Raw genomic sequence first — 20,742 nt, 5'->3', positions numbered from 1 at the left:
GATGTGTACTAGTCGAGTAATTGTCTCTGGCCCCCTCCCAGTTAGGGGGAGTGATGAGCTCTACAGCAAAGAGTCTCACAACTCAATCGCTGGTTGAAAACTGTTTTCTGCCCCTCCCAAAAGATAGAATTTGTAGATAATTTGCCCTCTTTCCGGGACTCACCCACAAACAGGACCAAGCCTGGCCTGTTGAGGAGTGACGGACTCCGTCCTAGCTGGAGGGGTGCTCTCATCTTATCTACTAACATAGACAGGGCACGAACTCCCCTAGCTCCACAATGAAATAGAGCGCAGGCCAGGCAGCAGGCTGTTAGCCAGCCTGCCAGCTTAGTGGAGTTTGCCACTAGCACAGTCAGTGTAGTCAGCTCAGCTATCCCCATTGAGACCGTGTCTGTGCCTCGACCAAGGTTGGGCAAAACTAAACATGGCGGTTTTCGCCTTAGCAATCCCACTAGAATAAAGACATCCTCCATTCCTAAACATTATTGAAAGAGATCATGATACCTCTCAAAATAGGGCTACTTAATGTTAGATCCCTCACTTCCAAGGCAGTTATAGTCAATGAACTAATCACTGATCACATAATCTTGATGTGATGGCCTGACTGAAACATGGCTTAAGCCTGATGAATTTACTGTGTTAAATGAGGCCTCACCTCCTGGTTACACTAGTGACCATATCCCCTGTGCATCCCGCAAAGGCGGAGGTGTTGCTATCATTTACGATAGCAAATTTCAACTTACAAAAAAACTATGTTTTCATCTTTTGAGCTTCTAGTCATAATCTATGCAGCCTACTCAATCACTTTTTATAGGTACTATTTACAGGCCTCTTGGGCCATATACAGCGTTCCTCACGGAGTTCCTATCGGACCTTGTAGTCATAGCAGATAATATTCAAATTGTTGGTGACTTTAATATTCACATGGAAAAGTCCACAGACCCACTAAAAAAGGCTTTAGGCACCATTAGTGGGTTTTGTCCAACATATCTCTGGACCTACTCACTGCCACAGTCATACTCTGGACATAGTTTAAATGAGAATAAATGTTATGGATCTTAATGTTTTTCCTCATAACCCTGGACTGTCGGACCACCATTTTATTACGTTTGCAATCGCAACAAATAATCTGCTCAGACCCCAACCAAGGAGCATCAAAAGTCATGCTTTAAGTTGTCAGACAGTCTGTCACGACTTCTACCAAAGGTGGCTCCTCTCACTGTTCGGGCGGCCCTCGGCGGTCGTCGTCGCCGGTCTACTAGCTGCCACCGATCCTTTTTCCTTTTCATTTGGTTATGTCTGTCTTGTGTTTCACCTTCCTTCGATTTAGGGGGGTATTTTAATCTCGCCATACCCTCTGGGTTTTGTGTGGATTGTTACGTTAGCTGTCATTTTGTTTGGGTTGCGTTTTCTTGTGTTCTGTTGAATAGGTGTTTTTTAGACGGTTTTCTAGACGGTGTTGCTAGAAGCCTGTGTTTCAGACATAAGGAAGTGTATGGCTGCAAACTTTCTACATTTAAACTCGGATAAAACAGAGATGATTGTTCTAGGTCCCAAGAAACAAAGAGATCTTCTGTTGAATCTGACAATTAATCTTGATGGTTGTACAGTCGTCTAAAATAAAACTGTGAAGGACCTCGGCGTTACTCTGGACCCTATGCTTTTGTTACGTCTAGGTTAAGCTACTGCAATGCTCTACTTTCCAGCTACCCGGATAAAGCGCTAAATACACTTCAGTTAGTGATAAATACGGCTGCTAGAATCCTGACGAGAACCCCCAAAAATGATCATATTACTCCAGTGCTAGCCTCCCTACACTGGCTTCCTGTTTAAGGCAAGTGCTGATTTCAAGGTTTACTGCTAACCTACAAAGCATTACATGGGCTTGCTCCTACATATATTTCTGATTTGGTCCTGCCGTACATACCTAAACGTATGCTACGGTCACAAGACGCAGGTCTCCCAATTGTCCCTAGAATTTCTCAGCAAACAGCTGGAGGCAGGGCTTTCTCCTATAGAGCTCCATTTTTATGGAATGGTCTGCCTACCTATGTGAGAGACGCAGACTCGGTCTCAACCTTTAAGTCTTTACTGAAGACTCATCTCTTCAGTGGGTCATATGATTGAGTGTAGTCTGGCCCAGGAGTGTGAAGGTGAACGGAAAGGCTCTGGATTAACGCATCGCCCTTGCTGTCTCTGCCTGGCCGGTTCCCCTCTCTCCACTGAGATTCTCTGCCTCTAACCCTATTACAGGGGCTGAGTCACTGGCTTACTGGTGCTCTTCCATGCCGTCCCTAGGAGGGGTGCGTCACTTGAGTGGGTTGAGTCGCTGACGTGGTCTTCCTGTTCAGGTTGGCGACCCCCCCCCCTTGGGTTGTGCCGTGGCGGAGATCTTCGTGGGCTATACTCGGCCTTCTCATGATGGTAAGTTGGTGGTTGAAGATATCCCTCTAGTGTTGTGGGGGTCTGTGCTTTGACAAAGTGGGTGGGGTTATAACCTACCTGTTTGGTCCTGTCCAGAGGTATCATCGGATGGGGCCACAGTGTCTCCTGACCCCTCCTGTCTCAGCCTCCAGTATTTATGCTGCAGTAGTTTATGTGTCGGAGGGCTAGGGTCAGTCTGTTATATCTGGAGTATTTCTCCTGTCTTATCCGGTGACTTTTCCGGTGACTGTAAATTTAAATATGTTCTCTCTGATTCTCCCTTTCGCTCTTTCTCTCTTTGTTTCTTTCTCTCTCTCGGAGGACCTGAGCCTTAGAACCATGACTCAGGACTACCTGGCTTGATGACTCCTTGCTGTCTCCAGTCCACCTGGCCGTGCTGCTGCTCCGGTTTCAACTGTTCTGCCTGTGGCTATCGAACCCTGACCTGTTCACAGGACATGCTACATGTCCCAGATCTGCTGTTTTCAACTCTCTAGAGACAGCAGGAGCGGTAGAGATACTCTCAATGATCGGCTATGAAATGCCAACTGACATTTACTCCTGAGGTGCTGACTTGTTGCACCCTCGACAACTACTGTGATTATTACTTTTTGACCATGCTGGTCATTTATGAACATTTGAACATATTGGCCATGTTCTGTTATAATCTCCACCTGGTACAGCCCAGAAGAGGACTGGCCACCCCTCATAGCCTGGTTCCTCTCTAGGTTTCTTCCTAGGTTTTGGCCTTTCTAGGGAGTTTTTCCTAGCCACTCTGCTTCTACACCTGAATTGCTTACTGTTTGGGGTTTTAGGCTGGGTTTCTGTACAGCACTTTGATATACCAGCTGATGTAAGAAGGGCTATATAAATACATTTGATTTGATGAACAATGGAAAGAGGATGCACCTGTGTCCAATTTCGTGTCTCATAGCAAAGGGTCTTAACTGTTATGTAAGTAAGGTATTTTTTAAATATATGATGAGGGGAAACAATTATTTTGTACATTTTAGAATAAGGCTGTAACGTAACACAATGTGTAAAAAGGGAACGGGTCTGAATACTTTCTGTATGCACTGTAAATTGAGCTGATGAGACAGTGGTTTGCGTAGTCAGATGGAACAGAGTAAATAGGCATTTCAACGTCACAGATTTTGCCGGTGGTAAATTGTGGAATAGACACTGGTTGGATTGCGGTTTTAACCAATCAGCATCCAGGATTATACCTACCCGTTGTATAAAACCACCTGTACTCATCCCAGTCCAACAGAGGATCAGCCTCATTGATGCAAACAGCATAATGGATGTGTACTGTACTCTTTCTACATGCCATAGTGATTAACTTTCAACTTCACAGTCCAGCAACAGCAACCTATGACAAGCAAGACAAATGGACTCATGGAAATACGTAAGAAAAGTTGGCTCCATCTGATGCCCCAAATGTTCACACTCACTCAGCCCAGATATGCCACGATTAAGGAAAGAATGTTTATTTTGGAGTCGAATAGGTGAAACTAAGTTGGACCACTGAAGGAGAAATAAAAAATGTATCTAATTTCCACCAACTAACCCCAGTCCTCCAAATGGGCCATTATTAAATTGTAAATGTCCAGAGAGCATTTTCCCATTTACTATGTCAGGCTCATGGCAGACTACAAAGACTACATCAGGCCAGGATCACAGCGCAACATACCAGACTAGACAGCGAAACAAACTCAAACTAGGCGAGAGAGAGAGAGAGCATTCTGCATTTGGTCTTGTCTTTGAGCTTGTGGGTATGGGGGTTTAATTCAGTACACTTTACAGGGGGAAGTGAGTGCTGACCTGAGGGTGTCCTGTGTTACCTAAAAAAGGTTCCAAACGGATTCTCCGGTTGTCCCCAGGGAGAACCCTTTTGGGTTCCATGTAGATCACTCTGCAGAAATGGATCTACCTGGAACCAAAAAGGTTTCTTCAAAGGGTTCTCCTATGAGGAAATCTGAAGAACCCTTTTAGGTTTTAGATAGCACCTTTCTTTCCAAGAGTGTAACAGAGATAAGGGGGGTAGAGGCTAGTAAACTTTTGACTCCAATATTCTTTTGAGTTGAGTGTCATATATCTCGGTTAGGAAAAACCACAAGAGGCCAACCTCTTGGTGCTATGCTTTCATAAACTCATGGTAACCACTTAAGATAAGATATGCTTGTTTTTTTTTATTTAACCAGGAAAAGCCCATTGAGACCAAGAGTGTCTTTTTCAAGGGAGACCTGGCACAGCAGGCAGCTAGCTATACAATCAATATATTACATAATTAAAACATACAACATAATCCAGCCTAAAGAAAGCATTTATACTCTTCTGTAACAGTCTCCCATCAATATTTTAAATTCATTCAGTGGCACTAACATATCTAGATGAAGCATGGATTGTAGATTAATCCATGCCTCTGGTGCACAAGAAGTTAGTATTGCCTAATATTGTGAATGTCCTGGGGACTTTAAGTAGCAACCACCTAGCAGACCGAGTATGGTAACTGCTGGTGAAGGAGACCAGACTACAGAGGTAAAGAGGGAGTTTACCCAAAAGGTCTTTGTAGATGAACACATACAAATCTTTCTGCGCATATAAAGTGAGGTCCAACCTACCATTTGGTACAATGTGCAATGGTGGGTGAGCGACTTGGCATTTGTAATAAAGTGCAAGGATGCATGATAAACAAAGGAGGCTGCAAGCATATTCAACAAGTCGCCATAATCAATTACAGAGAGAAAAGTGGCCTGAACAAGCGTCTTTCTAGCCATAACAAGCCTTATTACGAAAATTAAACCCAATTTCAATTTAAGCTTTGCCACAAGATCCACACGAACTTTAAAGAACAACTTGTCATCCAACCAAATACCTAGGTATTTGTTGGATGATACTTTTTCAATGGATAATCCACCAGATGTGACAATGCTAACGTTCTCTGGCAGAGTTCTAGCTCTGCTAAAGGTCATGAATTTAGTTTTTTGTACATTCAAGACCAGTTTATGACCATAAAGGGAGGCCTGCAGTGACTGAAAAGCAGTCTGGAGCTATTCAACAGCATGAACCAGAGAAGGAGCACATTAATATATAACTGTATCATCTGTATATAGATGTAACTTTGCTGGTTGCATCCCATTTCCCAAATCATTAATACAATTGAGAACAACACAGGAGCTAAAATGGAACCCTGGGGCACACCTCTATTAATCTCAAGAAAGCTAGACTTGTGATTGTCAGCATAGGGTTGCCCAAGAAACATATTTCAGAGAACATAATCACTGAAAAATATGGAGTAATTTGGAGAAACACAACCCCCAAGCTAGTCTTTGAGCACTGCGTCAGTGATGGTGAGACATAACATCAGACCCCCTGTGCTCCACTGTAACCACGGAGCCTGCTCATTGTCATGGCTACACTCACACACTGATGTCATGTTTTCATTTCTGTGGTTTCTTCATGTGCTCTTAATCAAAATCACTGTTACAGGCTGTTCCATAAGCCTTGCTCTGTCGGTCTGCTATGATGGAGTCATCCCAGACACAACGGCACGGAACGATTAATTGACACGGTGTGTGTGTATGTTGACACACATTACATTACATAACCCCAACGCACTGTTCTGCTCTGTGAAAACAACACTGGGTTTGATAAATTAATCAGGCCATGAATATTATTACAGCTGAGTCTCTGTGTGAGGAGCTTCACGAGGCCCAGTAAAACATAAAGGTATTGGTCACCTTACCTTATATATAAAATTAGAAATACTAGAAAGGACATTCCAATGTCGATGTTCTGAGATAGAGGGGCTTTGACCCTTCTTGTAACTTTCATTATTTGGCCCCATGGTGTGTGTGTGTGTGTGTGTGTGTGTGTGTGTGTGTGTGTGTGTGTGTGTGTGTGTGTGTGTGTGTGTGTGTGTGTGTGTGTGTGTGTGTGTGTGTGTGTGTGTGTGTGTGTGTGTGTGTGTGTGTGTGTGTGTGTGTGTGTGTGTGTGTTATGTGATTAATCCACAAAGCATGCCCTTTAAAGACTGTGTGTGATGGTTTTAAATCAAATCATATTTTATTTGTCATGTGCCGAATACCACAGGTGTAGCAGACCTTACAGTGAAATGCTTACTTACAAGCCCTTAACCAGCATTGGAGTTCAAGAAATAGAGTTAAGAAAATATATACTAAATCAAGTAAAAAATAAAATAAAAAGTAGCACTATATATTATTTATTTTGTTAATATTTTTTATTTATTTCACCTTTATTTAACCAGGTCGGCCAGCTGAGAACAAGTTCTCATTTACAACTGCGACCTGGCCAAGATAAAGCAAAGCGACAAAAACAACAACACATGGGATAAACAAACGTACAGTATTTAACAAGCCAAGTCAGTTAAGAACAGATTCTTATTTACAATGACGGCCTACCCCAGCCAAACACTCACCCGGACGACGCTGGGACAATTGTGCGCTGCCCTATTGGACTCCCAATCACAGCCGGTTGTGATACAGCCTGGAATCGAACCAGGGTCTGTAGTGTTGCCTCTAGCACTGAGATGCAGTGCCTTAGACCTCTGATCCAATCAGGAGGCTGTATATAACGAGGCTATATACAGGGGGTACCGGTACCGAGTCAATGTGCGGGGGTACAGGTTAGTCGAGGTAATTTGTACATGTAGGTAGGGGTAAAGGGGCTATGTACTAGGTAGAGGGAGGAGGTGTCAATGTAAATAGTCCGGGATTAATTGTTCAGCAGTCTTATGGCTTGGGGGTAGAAGCTGTTAAAGAGCCTTTTCGACCAAGACTAGCGCTACGGTACCTCTAGCCGTGTGGTAGTAGGATAACAGTCTATGACTTGGGTGGCTGGAATCTTTGACAATTTTTAGGGCCTTCCTCTGACACAGCCTAATATATAGGTGCTGGATAGAAGGAAGCTTGGCCCCAGTGATGACCTGGGCTGTAAGCACTACCCTCTATAGCGCATTATGGACGGATGATGAGCAGTTGCCATACCAGGCAGTGATATAACCGGTCAGTATTAGGGCTGTGGCAATCACCAAATTTCATCAGCCGGTGATTGTCAAGCAAATAACTCATGGTAATTGACTGTTAATTAACATAAACACATTTAGCATCTCCTGACTTCCACACAAGCCATTTAAACAAATCTCATAAATCCATGTAATATAGCCTACACCTTCACAATAAATCCATTCTTTATTTTAGACAGGTCCAAAGAAACACGATATGAAGAAAATGTAGTCGATTTCAGAAGAAAATAATAGCATACTCTGAGTTGTCCTTATGTTAGGTCCTGATGTGACTATGCCAAATGGTGTGGGCTACTACTTGTTCATTTAGCAGACAAGATTTGCGTATAATTCCGTGGTATTATATTGTATTATTTTATGGTATAAAGAAAACAATTGAACAAAGCTGAAAAATATATAAATATTTTCTCCAAATTATTTGAGGGAGTGCGCACGTGGCTATTCTGTGTTGAGCTGTTAACAAAGAAAGTGGTACTCCTATATACTTAATTTAGAGTTATTCATGTAACTTTTGTTGTTCTGCAAACATTGGGCTATATGTTTAGATTTTTTTATATATTATAAGCCTGCATGATAAGACTAATGATTAGAAAAAAGTTGCTTGAAAGGCATGAGCTCTGCTTTGTTTTTTGGGTAGACTGTACACACTACAACAGTCTCTAATTCACAATTTCACAAGAACTTGATAATACCTCGAATCCATGCCTTTTGTGGCCTGGAGTGCTGCATTGTGCCCTTCTCCCTGAATGTGCGGCACAATCAAAAGTATCTCACCCACACTGCGTTCTGTCACATGATCAGGTCTTTCTCACAGGCTACAAGTTAAGATTGGGGACGCAACTGCGCGTGTCCTTATCCGAGGTGCAAATTTAAGATATTGGATGAAATGTCCACATTTACTTTTCGTCAGTCAACAAGATGAGTAGGCCTAACGAACAGCAAAAGCACTAGCCTATGTCAATCTACTTTCCCCCATAGTACAAAAGTTGACCGATTCTATTCTGTGAGAGAAATAACTTATTTGGGCTAGGGGGCAGTATTTGGAAGTTTGGATGAATGAGGTGCCCAAAGTAACCTGCCTGTTACTCAGGCCCGGAAGCTAGGATATGCATTTAATTGGTAGTATTGGATAGAAAACACTCCGAAGCTTCCAAAACTGTTAAAATAATGTCTGTGAGTATAACATAACTGATATGGCAGGCAAAAACCCGAGGACAATCCATCCAGAAATATTTTTTTTCAGCCCACCTCTGATTACAATGGCTGGGAATGGGAATATAAAAGGAGGTCCTCCCAGATTGCAGTTCCTAGTGCTTCCGCTAGATGTCAACAGTCCTTAGAACGAGTTTCAGGCTTGTTTTTTGAAAAATGAGCTATAATTTGTAGTTTTTCTTAGTGGCTCCCATTTGGCTGAAGTGTTTTCATGTGCTTTCCGGTGAGTGGGCGTACTTCGTTATTTATCTCCGGTATATTATTATTCTCCGTCTTAAATTCAATCATTTATTTAAATATTAGGGTACCCGGGGATTGATTAGGAACTTGACTTGTTTAGACAAAGTTTATTGCTAACTTTTGTATGCATTTTTAACGAGGGAAACCAGTGGATTACTGAGTCAAACGTGCCATTGAAACATACTTTTTTGGGATATAAAGAAGGACTTTATCGAACAAAAGGACCATTTGTGATTGCAACTAGATGAAGATCTACAAAGGTAAGTGATTTATTTTATCGCTATTTCTGACTTTTGTGACGTATCTGCTTGGTTGGAAAATGTATGTAATGCTTTTGTGCGCAGGGCGCTGTCCTCAGATAATCGCATGTTGTGCTTTCACCGTAAAGCCTTTTTGAAATCTGACAAAGCAGCTGAATTAACAATCCAGGGGGCACTATTTTCATTTTTGGAAAAATAACGTTCCCTAAGTAAATGGGCTATTTTGTCAGGACAAGATTCTTGAATATGCATATAATTGACAGCGTAGGATAGAAAACACTCTAAAGTTTCCAAAACTGTAAAATGATGGTCTGTGAGTATAATAGAACTGATATTGCAGGCGAAAGCCTGAGAAAAATCCAATCAGGAAGTGACTCTTATTTAGAAACCTGCGTTCCTATGTGTCCCTATTGAGCAGTGAATGAGATATCAACCAGATTCCTTTTTCTATGGCTTCCCTGATGTGTCTAGTGGCACAATACATAGTTTCAGGCTTTTATTTTGAAAAATGAGCCTGAACGTCAACATTGCGTCAGTGGTCAGCTGAAGTATCTCAGAGTGTTTTGTGCGTAAAGGACAAATGCGGCCATTGTTTCTCTCTATCCTACTAAGAAGCCATCTGTCCCGGTTGATATATTATCGAATAGGTATTTGAAAAACACCTCGAGGATTGATTATAAACAACAATTGCCATGTTTCTGTTCGATATTATGGAGCTAATTTGGAATATTATTCGGCGTTGTCGTGACCGATTTCCGGTCGAAATCTCAGCCAAACGTGAAGAACTCACGGAATTATTTTGGCTACAAAAATAATATTTTTGGAAAAAATGAACATTTGCTATCTAACTGTGAGTCTTGTGAGTGAAAACATCCGAAGCTCATCAAAGGTAAACGATTTAACTTGATTGCTTTTCTGATTTTCGTGACCAGGTTGCCTGCTGCTAGCTAGGCATAATGCTATGCTAGGCTATCGATAAACTTACACAAATGCTTGTCTTGTTTTGGCTGTAAAGCATATTTTCAAAATCTGAGATGACAGGGTGATTAACAAAAGGCTAAGCTGTGTTTCAATATATTTCACTTGTGATTTCATGAATAGGAATATTTTCTAGTAATATTCATGTCCGTTGCGTTATGCTAATTAGTGTCAGTTGATGATTACGCTCCCGGATCGGGGATGGGTAGTTACAAGAGGTTTTAACCTCATAGTCCGCCCCATCCCGCATGCGGTCGCGTTACTACAGCCTCAAGCTCATTACCATAACGCAACATTAGCGATTTCTAAAAATCGCAAATGAAATGAAATAAATATGCCTGCTCTCAAGCTTATCCTTTTCTTAACAATCCTGTCGTCTCAGATTTTCAAAATATGCTTTAGAACCAGAGAAAATCAATAATTTGTGTAAGAGTGGTGATAGCTAGCTTAGCATTTAGCATTAGCATTTAGCACGCAACATATTCACAAAAACCAGCAAAGGGATCAAATAAAATAATTTACCTTTGAAGAACTTCAGATGTTTCAATGAGGAGACTCTCAGTTACATAGCAGATGTCCAGTTTTTCCTGAAAGATTCTTGTGTAGGACACATCGTTCCGTTTTGTTACTATGCATTTGGCTACCGAAACTAACCGAAAATTCAGTCACCTACACGTCAAACTTTTTTCCGAATTAACTCCATAATATCGACTGAAACATGGAAAACGTTGTTTGAATCAATCCTCAAGGTGTTTTGTCATATATCTCTTCATTGAAATGGCAGTCCTAGAAGCCTTCTTTGTTCTTTGATTCAGATGGAAAAATACTGGTAGCTGACTTTTGCGCACCAATTACCACGCAGACACCGTGCGGGACACTTGGCAATTGTAGTCTCTTATGGTCAATCTTCCAATGATATGACTACAAATATGTCACAATGCTGCAGACACCTTGGGGAAACGCTAGAAAGTGTCCGTTCATTCCTCCTGTCGCATTCACAGCCATATAAGGCGATCATGGAAAACGTACCTTCAGAAATCCTGTTAATTTCCTGGTCGCTCAAACATCTTGGTTTTGCCTGAAGCTTTTGTTATAAGGCACTCACAGTGAAAATCTTTGCAGTTCTGGAAACGTAAGAGTGTCTTCTTTCCAAAACTATCAGTTCCAAGCATAGTCGAGCATCTTTTCGTGACAAAATATTGCGCTTAAAATGGGCACGTCTTTTTATCCAAAAATGAAATAATGCCCCTAGAGGACTAACAGGTTAAATGATGTATGACACTTGTATTTTCATGAATGTTTAATATGATGATTTCTGTTGCCGCTAGTGACCCACCTCGATAACATCCAGTGAAATTGCAGAGCGCGAAATTAAAAATACAAAAATCGTAATGTTAAACCTTCATGAGAATACAAGTGTCTTACATTGGTTAAAAGCTTAACTTCTTGTTAACTTCTTAAGGTATAGGGGGCAGCATTTTCACTTTTGAATAAATAGCGTGCCCAATTTCAACTTCCTGCTACTCATGCCAAGAATATAAGATATGCATATTATTAGGATAGGATTTGAATAGAAAACACTCTGAAGTTTCTAAAACTGTTTGAATCATGTCTGTGAGTATAACAGAACTTATGTAGCAGGCAAAACCCAGAGGACTAACCGTTCAGAATTCTTTTTTTTAGGTCTCTGTCTGCTCAGTGAGTTCTCATTGGGAAACTATATTTCTTAGGCACTTGTTTTCAGTTCCTACCGTTTCCACTGGATGTCACCAGTCTTTGGAAGTTGGTTGAGGTTATTCCTTTGTGCAATGAAGAAGTACGGCCATCTTGGAAAAAGGTAACGCTGTTGAGAGTGCGCAAGACTTGAAAAGTAGCGTTAGTTTCCTCGTCCTCTATTGAAAAAAGATAGACCCGTCTTCAATTTGATCGATTATTAACGTTGAAAAATGCCTAAAGTTGTATGACAAAAGTAGTTTGAAATGTTTTGGCAAAGTTTACAGGCAACTTTTGAGATATTTTGTAGTTGACATTGCGCAATTTGGAAGCAATTTTTTTTCTGGATCAAACTGGCCAAATAAATTGACATTTTGGATGTATATAGAGGGAATTAATCGAACAGAACCAATTGTGATGTTTATGGGACATATTGCAGTGCCAACAAAAGAAGCTCATCAAAGGTAAGGCATGTTTTATATTATTTCTGCGTTTTGTGTATGCCTGCAGGGTTGAAATATGCTACTCGCTTTGTTTACTGTTGTGCTATCATCAGATAATAGCTTCTTATGCTTTTGCCGAAAAGCCTTTTTAAAATCTGACATGTTGGCTGGATTCACAATGAGTGTAGCTTTAATTTAGTATATTACATGTGTGATTTAATGAAAGTTAGATTTTTATATAATTTTATTTGAATTTGCCGTGCTGCGTTTTCCTTGGCTTTTGGCCAAGTGGGACGCAAGCGTCCCCTATACCATAAGAAATTAATCAAGCTGCTTTGTCATATTTCAAAAAGGCTTTACGGCAAAAGCATACCATGCGATTATCTGAGGACAGCGCTGCGCATACAAAATCATTAAAAACATTTTCCAAACCAGCAGAAGCGTCACAAAAGTCAAAATAACGATTCAATAAATCCCTTATCTATGAAGATCTTCCTCTGTTTGCAATCTCAAGGGTCCCGGCTACACAACAAATTGTAATTTTGTTCGATACAGTCCTTCTTTATATCCCCAAAAAGTCAGTTTAGTTGGCACGTTTGATTCAGTAATCCACCTGTTCCACTAGTTCAACATGCATACAAAGGATCTCAAAAGTTACCAATAAACTTCATCCAAGCAAGTCAAACAACGTTTCTAATCAATCCTTAGGTACCTTAATATGTAAATAAATGATACAATTTAAGACAGAATGTAGTATTCAATAGCGGAGATAAATAATGAGGTGGGCACCCTCATCCATGCCCTGTCCTTAAGAAGTGTGCCTTTAATTCTAAATAAATCACATATAGTGTCACCAGCAAAGCACCCCCACTCCACAACACCTCTTCCATGGTTTACGGTGGGAACCAAAAATGCAGAGATCCATTCACCCACACAGCATCTCACAAAGACACTGCGGTTGGAACCACATTTCTCCAATTTGGAGTCCAGACCAGAGGCCAAATTTCCACCGGTCTAAAGTCCATTGCTCCTGTTTCTTGGCGCAACCAAGTCTCTTCTTCTTAGTGGTCTTTTTTAGTTGTGGTTTATTTTAAGCAATTTGACCATGAAGGCCTGATTCACACAGTGTCCTCTGAACAGTTGATGTTGAGATGTGTCTGTTACTTGAACTCTTTAAAGCTTTTATTTGGGCTTCAATTCCTGAGGCTGGTAACTTTAATGAACGATTGAACTCCTGTGGCGGTCCTCATCAGAGTCAGTTTCATCATAGCTCTTGAAGGTTTTTGCAACTTCACTTATAGAAACTTATAGAAAGTTCTTGAGATTTTCCAGATTGACTGACCTTCATGTCTTAACTTTTTATGGCTGCAGGGGCAGTATTGAGTTGCTTGGATTAAAAGGTGCCCATTGTAAACGGCCAACTCCTCAGTCTCAGTTGCTAATATATGCATATTATTAATAGTATTGGATAGAAAACACTCTAAAGTTTCCAAAACTGTCAAAATATTTTTCGAGTATAACAGAATTGATATTGCAGTTGAAACCCTGAGCAAAATCAGAACAGGAAGTGGCTTCTATTTTGAAAACTCCATGTTCCTGTTACGGTTTTCTTCCGTCGAAAGAGAGTCGGACCAAAATGCAGCGTGGTTAGTGCGATACATGTTTAATGACGAAGAAACACGAACAATACAAAACAACAAACGGAATGTGAAAACCTATACAGCCTATCTGGTGAACAAACACAGAGACAGGAACAATCACCCACGAAATTCTCAAAGAATATGGCTGCCTAAATATGGTTCCCAATCAGAAACAACGAAAATCACCTGACTCTGGTTGAGAACCGCCTCAGGCAGCCATAGACTATGCTAGACACCCCACAAAACCCCAAGACAAAAACGCACCACAATAACCCATGTCACACCCAGGCCTGACCAAATAAATGAAGACAAACATACTATACTTCGACCAGGGCGTGACAGAACCTCCCCCCCCCCCTAAGGTGCGGACTCCCGGACGCACATCAAAACAATAGGGAGGGTCCGGGTGGGCGTCTGTCCATGGTGGCGGCTCCGGCTCGGGACGTGGACCCCACTCCATCAATGTCTTAGTTCCTCCCCCTCACGTCCTAGGATAGTCCACCCTCGCCGCCGACCATGGCCTAGTAGTCCTCACCCAGAACCCCACTGGACTGATGGGCAGCTCGGGACTGAGGGGCAGCTCGAGACTGAGGGGAAGCTCAGCACTGAGGGGAAGCCCAGCACTGAGAGGAAGCCCAGCACTGAGAGGAAGCACTGAGAGGAAGCCTAGCACTGAGAGGAAGCTCAGCACTGAGAGGAAGCTCAGCACTGAGAGGAAGCTCAGGCAGGTAGTTGGCTGGCGGATCTGAAAGAGTCTGGTTGACTGGCGGATCTGGAAGAGTCTGGTTGACTGGCAGATCTGGAAGAGTCTGGTTGACTGGCAGATCTGGAAGAGTCTGGCTGACTGGCGGATCCTGGCAGACTGACGGATCTGACTGCTCCATGCTGACTGGCGGCTCTGGCTGCTCCAAGTAGACTGACGGCTCTGGCTGCTCCATGCAGACTGGCAGCTCTGGCTGCTCCATGCAGACTGACAGCTCAGGCTGCTCCATGCAGACTGACAGCTCAGGCTGCTCCATGCAGGCTGGCAGCTCTGGCTGCACTGAACAGGCAGGAGACTCCAGCAGCGCTGTAGAGGAGGAAGGCTCTGGCAGCGCTGAACAGACGGGAGACTCCGGCAGCACAGGAGAGGAGGAAGGCTCTGGCTGCGCTGAACAGGCGGGAGACTCCAGCAGCGCTGTAGAGGAGGAAGGCTCTGGCTGTGCTGAACAGGCGGGAGGCTCCGGCAGCGCTGTAGAGGAGGAAGGCTCGGGCAGCGCTGAACAGGCGGGAGACTCCAGCAGCGCAGGAGAGGAGAAAGGCTCCGGCAGTGCTGGAGAGGTGAGGCGTACTGTAGACCTGATGCGTGGTGCTGGCACTGGTAGTACTGGGCCGAGGACACGCACAGGAAGCCTGGTACGAGGAGCTGCCACCGGAGGACTGGTGTGTGGAGGTGGCACTGGATAGACCGGACCGTGCAGGCGCACTGGAGCTCTTGAGCACCGAGCCTGCCCAACCTTACCTGGCTCGATGCCCACTCTAGCCCGGCCAATACGAAGAGCTGGTATGTACCGCACCGGGCTATGCACCCGCACTGGAGACACCGTGCGCTCCATTGCATAACACGGTGCCTGCCCCGGTCTCTTTAGCCCCCCGGTAAGCACAGGAAGTTAGCGCAGGTCTCCTACCTGGCGTAGCCATACTCCCTGTGAGCCCCCCCCAATACATTTTTGGGGCTGACTCTCATGCTACCATCCGTGTCGCCGTGCTGCCTCTTCATACAAGCGCCTCTCCGCTTTCCCCGCCTCCAGTTATTCTTTGGGGCGGCGATATTCTCCAGGCTGTCCCCAGGGTCCTTTTCCGTCCAATATCTCCTCTCAAGTCCAGAAGTCCTGTGATGGCTGCTCCTCACGATAAACAGGGGGAGTTGGCTCAGGTCTGCACCCTGACTCTGCCACACTCTCCCTGAGCCCCCCAATACATTTTTGGGGCTGACTCTCGGGCTTCCTTGCCAACCGTGTTCCCTCGTATCGCCGGCTCCTATCTCCAGCTGCCTCTGCTCTCCTAAGTGCCTCCACCTGTTCCCATGGGAGACGATCTCTTCCAGCCAATATCTCGTCCCAAGTGTTACAACCCTTGCCATCCAAAACATCTTCCCATGTCCATTCCTCCTTTCGCTGCTTCTGCTGCCGCTGCCTGTCACCACGCCGCTTGGTCCTGTAGTGTTGGGCGATTCTGTTACGGTTTTCTTCCGTCGAAAGAGAGTCGGACCAAAATGCAGCGTGGTTAGTGCGATACATGTTTAATGACGAAGAAACACGAACAATACAAAACAACAAACGGAACGTGAAAACCTATACAGCCTATCTGGTGAACAAACACAGAGACAGGAACAACCACCCACGAAATACTCAAAGAATATGGCTGCCTAAATATGGTTCCCAATCAGAGACAATGAAAATCACCTGACTCTGATTGAGAACTGCCTCAGGCAGCCATAGACTATGCTAGACACCCCACAAAACCCCAAGACAAAAACGCACCACAATAACCCATGTCACACCCAGGCCTGACCAAATAAATGAAGACAAACATACTATACTTCGACCAGGGCGTGACAGTTCCATAGCCTCCCTTTGCTGGATTTAAAGGGATATGAACCAGATTCCTTTTCCTATCACTTCCTCAAGGTGTCATCAGTCTTCAGACATAGTTTCAGGCTTTTATTTTGAAAAAATGAGTGAGAACGATAACATCGCGTCAAGTGGTCACTTGAGTTTTGCTCGTGCAACAGAATTTGGACAGCCATTGTTTTCCCCTCTCCTACTGTGAAAGACATTTTCTGTTGATATATTATCGATTATATATTTTAAAAACAACCCGAGGGTTGATTTTAAAAAAGGTTTGAAAGGTTTCTGTGGACATTATGGAAACTTTTGCGAATTTTCCTCTGCGTTGTCGTGCCCGCTCTTTCCTGTGGATTTCTGAACATAACGCGACAAACAAACGGAGGTATTTTGGATATGAAAATCATCTTTATGGAACAAACGGAACATTTGTTGTGTAACTGGGAGTCTCATGAGTGAAAACGATTCATTTGATTGCTTTTCTGATTTTCGTGACCAAGCTTCCTGATGCTAAGTGTACTTAATGTTTTGAAGTGCGATCGATAAATTTACACAAACGCTTGGATTGCTTTCGCTGAAAAGCATAACAGGTATTTTAACAAAAGGCTATGCTGTGTTTTCCTATATTGCACTTGTGATTTCATGAATATAAATATTTATAGTAATATTTATTGAATGTAGCGCTATGCTATTCAGCGGTTGTTGATGACACTTATCCCTATATTGGGATTGCAGCCATAACAAGTTTTAAAGTAATGATGGACTGTCATTTCTCTTTGCTTATTTGAGCTGTTCTTGCCAAAATATGGACCTTGTCTTTCACCAAATAGGGCTATCCTCTGTATACCACACCTACCTTGTCACAACACAACTGATTGGCTCAAATATTCCACAAATTAACTTTTTAACAAAGCACACCTGTTAATTGAACTCGATTCCAGGTGACTACCTCATGAAGCTGTTTGAGAGAATGCCAAGAGTGTGCAAAGCTGTCAATAAGGCAAAGGCTGGCTACTTTGAAGAATCTCAAATATATAATATATTTTGATTTGTTTACCACTTTCTCCTACATAATGTGTTATTTCATAGTGTGTTTTGATGTCTTCACTATTATTCTACAATGTAGAAAATAGTACAAATAAAGAAATACCCTGGAATGAGTAGGTGTTCTCAAACCTTTGACCAGTAGGTTTTACTGACAGGGTAAACTGACACGGTATATTTAACATTAGTAATACTTTTTTTTATTCCACCCTTCAGCTACCCTCAACCCCTCCCATCTATCTCTAAAAATCATCCAGTCTTGACTTATACTTGCCAAATATTTTCAAAAGTTCTGAACCTTTCTATTTTCATAGTTTCCACAGATTCTAATTTGAAGATGAACACCTTTACAATAAGTACTATTATATTATCGACCGACTGACTGTGGCTTTTCAAGTCACCCAGTAGTGCTAAATGTTATGATTACCAGCCATTCCTGAACCTGCAACCAAAAACAAGCTACATATGGGCAGTACCAAGCCATCCGATCACTTATGTCTCTTCACAGTCAAATCTGCAGAGCTGGGATGGTTGTAACCCCCATATACATAATATTCTATTGGTTGCAAGAATTTTGTATAATTTAAATTGTAAAACTCTGTGTTGAAAGGAAAATGAGATACCTAGTATATCCCAACCCCTCTGAATCAGAGAGGTGTGGGTGGCTGCCTTAATCGATGTCACGACTCCTACCGAAGGTGGCTCCCCTTCCTGTTCGGGTGGAGCTCAGAGGTCGTCACCGGCCTACGAGATGCCACTGATCACTTTTCCCCCTTTTCTGTTTATTAGTTGCACCTGTGTTTAGTTAGGATAATTGGTTGGGCTTTATTTTCCAGCCGGCCCGCCTGCTGGTTGTGCAGGATTATTGTCAGTGTATGGTTGTACACAACTGTAGGTCACGGTTGTCCGTGTGTGGGTATTTTTGCTGAACGGTTGGTGTCGTTTCACCGGTGTGGTGTATTAAAAGTATCGCTACCCTGAACTCTCTGGATCCTGCACCTGACTTCTTCCTCCACTACACCCCGGGCGTTACAATCGACATCCACATCCAGCATTGTTTTGTGTGTCAGTTCAAAACCCTGTGCCCTCAAATCTGTCTCATCAAAAATCTCTTCCCAACTATTTTGCAACCTGTCTGGCAATTTATTGGTCCCTAAATGGAGTTGGTGTAATTTTTTAAATGTATAACATTTAAGACATTAGGGGAGGGGGGTGTGCTAAGCTGACATATGTAATTGCTTTAAAGATGGTGATACTATGGATAATTTAGCTATTTGATTTAGAATTTTATGTATAAACAAATACACATATTTTATAAAATATAGATTTTTGGTTTTACTACCAAATGTCCAACCGTTCGGACGCTACAGACTTTTTTTTGGGGGGGTGTCTCATGATCTGACAAACACTGCTCTAGCTCTGCCACCTTTCACTGCAGATGTAGAAAACATTTAAGAAAAACCTCAATGTAGCCTAGAGATATAAATTGCACAAGAATGATACTTTATGGACTTCTTAATGTATTGTTTTCTCTTCATTCAACCGACCTCCCCCACCTACAAAAAAAAAAAAAATTGTCATCATGGATGTTACCAGGACCTGGCTTTCAGGGCTTTAGCCCCAATACTTTTGCACTGCTGCAATGGTGTAAACATTTGTTTTTACATTTTGTTTCTCATGCTGTGTTTACTCCATCTGCTCTCAATATTATGTTTATTTATTTACTCATTATTTCTCCTCAGTTTCGTGATATCCAATTGTTAGCTACAGTCTTGTCCCAGCGTTGCAACTCCCGTATGGACTTGGGAGAGGCGAAGGTCAAGAGCCATGTGTCCTCAGAAAATGCGACCCTGTCAAGCCCCACTACTTCTTGACACACTGCTCAAGTAACATGGAAGCCAGAAGCACCAATGTATCGGAGGAAACACTGTACAACTGGCGAGCGAAGTCAGCTTGCAGGTGCCCAACCCACCACACCACTAGAGTGCAATGGGACAAGGACACAGCCGGCAGTAATACAGCCTGGGATCGAACCCAGGGCTGTAGTGACGCCTCAAGCACTGTGATGCAGTGCATTGGACTGCTGCACCACCGGAAGGTCTATCTGCTCTAAAATGTGATTAGTTAGGCGAGTTAGCCACCCTTACATCATTCAGGAAGATCTAAATTAGCCACTTAGTGTTTGTAAGCATAGGCAATCATACAATTTGGTTGATGCATTGTATGTAGCCTATATTCTAAAATTATTTCATACAATAGGCTTCATCTTTGTACCAACTTTCATTCAGAAATGATGGCTTAATAATAATAAAAAAATGGTCCTCTGGTAGGCTACCTAAAAAAAGAACACTAGACCACTGGTTATAACACATTTAAACAAATTGCCATGTGTGGTCAACTGATAAACCCAGAACCATTTTGATTGTAACACCGTCATTGTGCTGCTTTGTGAGATGTTACCTACCCTCACCACCTGGGGGCGGCCCGTCAGGAAGTCCAGTACCAAGTTGCACAGGGCGGGGTCGAGACCCAGGGTCTCGAGCTTGATGACGAGCTTGGAGGGTACTATGGTGTTGAATGCCGAGCTGTAGTCGATGAACAGCATTCTCACATAGGTATTCCTCTTGTCCAGATGGGTTAGGGCAGTGTGCAGTGTGGTTGAGATTGCATCGTCTGTGGACCTATTTGGGCGGTAAGCAAATTGGAGTGGGTCTAGGGTGTCAGGTAGGGTGGAGGTGATATGGTCCTTGACTAGTCTCTCAAAGCACTTCATGATGACGGAAGTGAGTGCTACGGGCGGTAGTCGTTTAGCTCAGTTACCTTAGCCTTCTTGGGAAAAGGAACAATGGTGGCCCTCTTGAAGCATGTGGGAACAGCAGACTGGTATAGGGATTGATTGAATATGTCCGTAAACACACCGGCCAGCTGGTCTGCGCATGCTCTGAGGGCGCGGCTGGGGATGCCGTCTGGGCCTGCAGCCTTGCGAGGGTTAACACGTTTAAATGTCTTACTCACCTCGGCTGCAGTGAAGGAGAGACCGCATGTTTTCGTTGCAGGCCGTGTCAGTGGCACTGTATTATCCTCAAAGCGGGCAAAAAAGTTATTTAGTCTGCCTGGGAGCAAGACATCCTGGTC

This window comes from Oncorhynchus keta, chromosome 11 (assembly GCF_023373465.1).
Source record: "Oncorhynchus keta strain PuntledgeMale-10-30-2019 chromosome 11, Oket_V2, whole genome shotgun sequence".
Taxonomy (NCBI): domain Eukaryota; kingdom Metazoa; phylum Chordata; class Actinopteri; order Salmoniformes; family Salmonidae; genus Oncorhynchus; species Oncorhynchus keta.
The sequence above is the reverse complement of the archived record's forward strand: the minus strand, read 5'-3'. Positions refer to the sequence as shown.